Source organism: Rhinolophus sinicus, chromosome 9 (assembly GCF_057876585.1).
Source record: "Rhinolophus sinicus isolate RSI-liver-muscle chromosome 9, RSI-T2T, whole genome shotgun sequence".
Classification (NCBI taxonomy): domain Eukaryota; kingdom Metazoa; phylum Chordata; class Mammalia; order Chiroptera; family Rhinolophidae; genus Rhinolophus; species Rhinolophus sinicus.
In genome coordinates, this window is record NC_142509.1 from 10352082 (window position 1) to 10358855 (window position 6774).

Below are 6774 nucleotides of genomic sequence, written 5' to 3' on the forward strand. Positions count from 1 at the left end.
TACATAGCTCTATTATAGACCTTCTCATGATGCATTGCAATCATTTGCTTATGCCTGTCTCCCCAATAAAATGTGAGCCTCTTGAGAACCAGAACAAGTGGTTTCATTCTAAAATTCATTCAATAAATATGGAGTTTAGAGTCCTGACTCTGCCACTTTCAAGTTGGGGAAACACACAGTAGGTCTGTAATATCTTTGGCCCTCAGCTTCCTCAGATGCAAAAAGGTGCAATAATTTAATATAATTCATAATGTTGTTATGAAGAATAAACACAACAATACAAGTAAAGCCCTTAATATAATTCTCATATGCAGTTAATGCTAAGTGATGGTTATTATCATTTTATTACTGTGCCAAGCACTTACTAAGTGCAAGTTCAACTAAGGCATACTTTCAAGGTCTTTAGAGTATAATTGAAGAGACAAATAATTAATGCAATAACAGAAGGACACAGAGGGTGCCAGGAGAGCACAAAAGGGGGTATCTTCTGTCAGACTGAAAGTCATTCCTGGAAGAACTGAAAGGGGATGCATCTGAAACCAGAGAGGATGGGGATGGGCTATTAATGTAGTCCAGGTGAGACATGATGCTTGTCTACAGGAAGGCAGCAGCAGCAGAAAAGAAGAGAGGGGACCAATTTCAAAGACATTTGGGGGTTGGAACCAAGTCGTGTGACTATATGACCGATGAGATGTGGGAGTCTCTTCCAGGCAGGAATCTGGGTGAGCACAAGTCAGGGAGAGGTTTAGACATGCAGATTCAACAACTATTGATATGTCGGTTTCAACAGAAGCAATGAGAGAGCATGTAATCCCCAGAGAAAGTGTGTGACATAAACCAAGCAGAAGGCTACAAGGAGCACCAGATTTTAAGGCCTCGGGAGGAAGAGGAGCTCAAGAGGGAAACTGAGAGGGAACAACCAGAGGGAGAAGAGAAACCCAGCACACAAGCAGTGAAGGAAGCAGAGATATTTTCAGTGCCTGATACCTTGTAGATATACAGATACTTGTGGAATAAATTAATGAATTACTGAATTTAAATGACCCTTTAAAACTGAAGACATATGAAAGGTCTTTCATAGAAATAGGAGCATACCTATTATTTTACCCTAATAGAATCTTCGGGGTATTTAAGAGCAAAGAGAAAGAGAACTTGGAGTTCAGTAAAAGAGCAGGGACATCTGAAGAGAGAAGGTTGGCTGAACTCTATTCCATGAATGAAAGAGAGCATAAATTTCCTCAAGACCATCTGAAAAAGAGTCAGGGAAATTGAGTAATTCAACAGCTTCACTAATAGTGGAACACCTGCCATCCTGAGCCTGAAGACGTGATACAACGAGAGCCGCACAAGAAATACAGGGGGAAATGAGACAAGGCAGAAGGAACCCTGAAGAAATAATCAGAGAATGAAATTCAATATAAGAACTTTGATTGAATCCTATAAATTACATTCTTGGAATAACTGGGGAAATTTAAATATGGACTAGCTATCTGATGCTATCAGGAAACTGTTAGTTTTCTTAGATATGATAATGGTATTGTGCTTGTGTAGAAGACTATCCTGACACTTAGGAAATGTACACTGAAGTATTTAGGAGTAAAGTGTCAGGATGCCACTTCCAGGTGGTTTGATTAAAAAAAAAGTCTATGAAAGAGATGAAGGTAATACAGTAAAATAAGAATTGCAGACTCTCAAAGGTATGTAATTGTCCATTACTCCATTCCTCCCAGTTTTGTATGTGTGATATTTTTCATAATAAAAATTTGGAAAAAGAATGAGAAATGTAGTCTCTAGGAACCTGGAGATTCATCTCCTAAAAATAGTTCTGCAATATCCAGAAAGCAGGGACCATATTGACTTCTGAGCAACTAGACAAAAGGCTAGAGTCCCAGAAAAGTACAAAAACTTGGGATGCCACATTTGCTATTTTTTTAAATGTCAGGGAAACAACTATGAGAAGAATAACTTTAACCCACTTATATTTCAACACAGATTGGGACACAACAACTATGAAAATTCTTTGAGAATTTTTGAGCCTATGTAACATACTCCTGTTTACAGTAATAATTATCTGACATTTATCGGGCACTTACTTCATGCCAGGCACTGTGCTAAACACATCAGCCCATTGAATGCACACAATTGCTGTATGAGGTAAGTACTGTTACTTCCCCTTTTACAGATAAAGCAACTGAAGGTGTGTCCCCCCCCCAGTCAAAAGTTTCAGCACCTGTCTGACCAGCCTGTCTCTATAGACCTCTCTAACTCTGGTCCTCATAACCTTTCTCCCTTTACCTTTCAGAGCCAGTGTGGAAACTGAGCCCAACAGTTACCAACCTGGGGTGCTGCACTAGTTCTTGGGGTTAACCTAACCCCTGCTCAGACCTTTGCAAACTGTTCTTTATTCAACTCTCTCCTCAAATTATCCTAATTTGAGTGAGGCTTCTACTTCCTGCTGGAATCTTGGCTGATAGTGAGAGACGGGGGAGGAGGAGAGGGACTGGAAAAGAGAAAGAGAGAAACTGAAGAAATGTGAATGCTCCCTAACAGTGGATCAGGCAGCAACCCCGATTGGTGGAGAAGGCAGCCCTTGAAAAAACTAAGGCAAATTGGCAAAACTCTGGGCATAATAAAAGCACTTTGGAGGACAATTTGGAAATAGCTCACAATAAAGTTGAACGTGTACACACCCTATGGCCCAGAAATTTCACCCCTGAAATCTCTCATATAATACATGTACAAGAATTTTCACAGCACAGTTGTTTGTATTAGCAAAATTCTGGAAACAACCTAATGTCCATCATTCATATCCAAATAATGAAATAATATACCAGACTGAAAAACAAGTGAACTAGAACTACATGTATTCACCGGAATGACTCCACCAGATGTAACATTAAACAAAAAGCAAAAAACGTGTGCTGCAGAAAAACTTGGGGAATATGCAGGTATACACAGGAGCTACCCTGCATGTACAGTTGAAATGCATGCAAAGCAAACGTTGCATTGTTTAGGGATACAAATATATGTAGTGAAAGAATAAAGGAATGGCTAGGGACGATAAGCAGAAAATTCAAGACGATAGTTACCCAAGGAAGGAAGGGCATGGATGGGGAGGCTTCCACAGGGGGCTTCAACTCTCCTGCAATGTTTTATGTCTTACACTGGGTGACTAGTAAAATAAAGCACCTAAGCTTTATTTTATTATTCCTTGTTCCTCCTGTATGTATTAAATATTTAATAATTATTTTAAGGAAAGGAAAAAATCTTCTGGAGGTTTCCAGAGAAAATAAAGAGCCAAGGGGGTTGCTGGACTCTATTGCCAGAGTCTTACTCACTTCTCATCATTTCTGCTCCTTTGACACTCAAAGTACCTCAAACCATTTGAGGTTTCCAGGACCTCTGAACTCCAAGTTCACTTAGTGGCAGGGTGGTTCCAAAGCCAAATGCAGGCCCTAAAAACCTCAGAAGAAGCTCCACTGGGAAACATACAAGAAAGCAATCAAGTAAATAGATTTCCTATTAGGAGAGATTATAGGAATCATGGCCAGTTTGGATTGTCTTAATAGGTCCTTTGGAAATCACAAAACATTGCCTTAAGGAAACGCTCCTAAGTCATTCCAAGGAATCTTTCAGGGAAAAAGAAAGGACCAGATAATTGTCTCCCTGCCTTACCAAGAAGCTGAGAAGGCCTCCTAAAGTACAGTGTAGTAGTGAAGAGCCTAGTTCTGGCAGGAAGCAAACTTGAGCTTGAATCCTGGCCCTGTCACTTGCCAGGGTAACTTTGCGCAAGTTACTTCACATTTTGAAACCCTGGTTTCAGCATCTGTAAGGCTGGATTGATCAATCCTCCGAGGGTGGTTGTGAAGACCACATGGGATCATGTTTGTACATTAGGACAGAGCTCACACAGAGAAGTGTCTCCAAAGAAGCTGGGCTTCATCATCCCTCTGAGTTTGATGCACGACCCCAGGGAAGCCTCCATCTTGGAAATACTTACTAACAGTTGACTGTGCCCCAGACCCCACACTACGTGCTGTGTGTAACTGCTGCCTGGGTCATTGCAGACTCAGTCCAAAGAGGGTTTTTCAGGAGGTCATGTCATCCTCCTGGCATCTCTCATTTCCTTACACCTCCCAAAGGCTCTTTTCTCAAACTCCTCAATGCCAACACCACCACATGAGGAGTACTGTTAGATTACCCATAATAGCAGTGATGGATTCTCCCTGTTGAGACTAGAAGCCCAGTCCCATGAAATCATCTGGACAGCTGATCAGAAGTCTGAGAAAGCAGTGGTCTATACCCCTGTGAGTACTGTTAGGACTGTGGTCCCAAGAAGGGGCAGGGGAGAGTGGGTGGGACCAACGTAAGGATGTGGCTAAAATCTCGTCAACCTCCAACCATTCGCCATGACAGTGTTTTCACCATGTTCCCAAATCTGGTATTTCAGGGGGAGATTCCCTTCTCTTTTCCGCTCCATCTTGCCCTTTCTACCAAAATCACTCTCCTTTGGAAACAAATAGTTCTGTTTCTTCCTTGGAATGCCTCTGAAAGCCAGGAACTCTTATCTTCCTCAACAACATTCTGGCCAGTGCTTGGAATGTGGTTTACGTTACTTACCAAACACAGGAGAACAAAACATGCAAGAGCTTCCCAGCTGAGCACCAAGGGGCTGAGTGCCTGGTGTAGCATAGCCCATGATTGGCAGCAGTGACCATGTCATTGCAATCCTCTCGAGACTGTCATGGGCTGGGGGTGATTTGGTGGTGTCTGGAGCGCTTGAAGGGGGACATTCGGCTCTTCTGGGATTTGTTGCTAGGATTGCAGGCTTCAGGGCTGACTCACCCAATAGGGCTGGGTGCAGGCCAAAGAGCCATGGAAAGACTCTCTGGATCACACATGCTGCCATTGGCCCTGCCAGCTTAGCCTGCTGGGGACCAGCCAGGGCTCGCTGGGCAGGGGGAGCATGGCCCAGGGAGTCAAGACCTTTTAACAATTATTGAAGCTTTTTCTCTACTGGGACAAAAATGCATTTCTCTCCTGAGGATGAATTACAAAGCAAATTGTTCCTGCCTCTCTTCAAAGGCCAACGAGGTTAGGAAACTGCTCCTTCTCCAAAGCTTAAAAATGTTTGTCTGCCCCAGACGGCTTCAGTGTAAGTTGCTACCCCCTTCCTTATCTGGAGCTCTCCTGAGGTGGGACCCAGCCTCCTCTCCTTCCTCTCTTATTTGCTGCGACATAATAAGAAATATATGTATTGATTTCTGCCCCCCTCCTTCCTGACACAGAGCTCTTAAAACCCTTGGAATTTCCTGGGTGATGGACATGTCTTTTGCTCTAATGAGGTGGCTCTTGGTGAGCTCCTGGGGGGGCCCTGGATGGGAGCTGATCACCAGAAAGACCAAGCCACAATTAGAAGTGTGGAACTTTCAGCTCCACCTCCCAACCCCCATCCTCTGGGGAGTAGAAGTTGAAGATTGAGTTAACAATCCATCATGCCTACTAAGGAAGCCTCCATGAAAATCCCTAAACTACAGGATGTGGAGAGCTGCCTGGTCGGTGAACACATCCATTCCAACTCCACGGGGACACAAGCTCCTGCACTCAGAACCCTTCTGGTCCTCATCCTATGTATCTCTTTATGTGGCTGTTCACCCATGTCCTTTATCATATCCTTTAGAATAAGCCAGTAAGCATAAGTAAATATTTTCCTGAGTTTCGTGAGCCATTCCAGCAAATTATCAACCATGAGGAGGGATTTGGGGAACCCTCAACTTTGTAGCTGCGTTGATCGGCCGCGTAAGTATCCCAGGAACCCATTACTCGTGAATGATGTCTGAAGTGAGGGCAGCCTTGTGGGACCGTTAAACCTGTGGAGTCCGATGCTAATTCCAGCTACTTAGTGTCAGAAAGGAATTAAATTATAGGACCTCCAGTTGGTATCCAGAAAGCTGGAAAATTGGTTGGCGTGGGGAAAAATCCCTACACATTTGGTGTCAAGAGTGCTGTAAGTAGAGAAAGTTTTCCTTTACCCCTAAACCAACCCATGGGAACTTTTCCTTAGAAAGGTTTTACTGGCAATTGCTATAATGGAAACCAGAAGGGATCACCAAAATAACAAGTCCAGGAATGTGACAGCATTTTGTGTAATTTTACAAAGATCTTACAATTGCTGACTTCTAGCTTAGACATCAACCTGAACCTCTCCAGATCCCTTCCAGACCTCCATCTAGCTCATCATGTTAAGTGGGCTCTTCTGGCTAGCTCCTCCTTCAACCAGAACTTTCTATCAAGTGCTGAAGTTGTGTCCAAGCCCCCACTCTGGACCCTGTGCCCTGGACCCCTGTCGGTCTACAATCGGCTCCTGAAGAAGTCATTCTCCCCATGGCTTCTCCCTGTAGGAAAGGCATCAGGAGAAGCCCTTTCATCTCTGAACCACAACTGACACCAAACAATCCTCTACCAAAGCTTAAACCATAACAAATGCCTAGAAACCCAGACTGTTAAATCTAGACGCACCCTAAAGGAACATTAAATATTAAATCTGTCTTTCTCACTTCACAGAGAGGCAATGGGATTCCAAAAGAGGATGTCAGATCTGAGACCAACACAAGTTTCTGGACTCCCAGTTGGATGTTATTTAAACTGTGTCCTGCCCCTCTTCTGCCTACTTTCATCAGATCAAAACAGAACTAGGAAGAGAGAAACATTCTACAAACAGAATGCAACTTTGCCTCAGAAAACTTGGGGTTTCCTCCTAAGGCAGGCGCCCAG